Genomic DNA, 345 nt, shown 5'->3' with positions numbered 1-345 from the left:
TGTGACAGGAGGTACTATTGTGATGTTGGGTGCACCGTTGTATAGGACATGTGTGGGTGTTGGTGCCTTATCTGCGCAATGGTGGATGTCGAAAGGGTGGGATATTCTATTTTCCGCATGGACCTCCTGGTCTGGTTGTGATAGTGTGGATTGTGTAATGTGGCGGAGAGGATGCACTGGATGTTGTTCCATGCTGGTGCTTACATATTGTATGTGCGCCTGTTAGAAGCAGAGAGTGGTGCGTGATCAGAGTGTCTGGCTGACGTGTGGTTCCCATTGTGGGCAGACTCTTTCAGCATGTATACGGACAGTTGTATATATTTTCTGTAGTTTGATGGCTCTGCA

The sequence above is a fragment of the Schistocerca piceifrons genome, unplaced genomic scaffold (genome assembly GCF_021461385.2).
Source record: "Schistocerca piceifrons isolate TAMUIC-IGC-003096 unplaced genomic scaffold, iqSchPice1.1 HiC_scaffold_453, whole genome shotgun sequence".
NCBI classification, from domain to species: Eukaryota; Metazoa; Arthropoda; class Insecta; order Orthoptera; family Acrididae; genus Schistocerca; species Schistocerca piceifrons.
The sequence above is the reverse complement of the archived record's forward strand: the minus strand, read 5'-3'. Positions refer to the sequence as shown.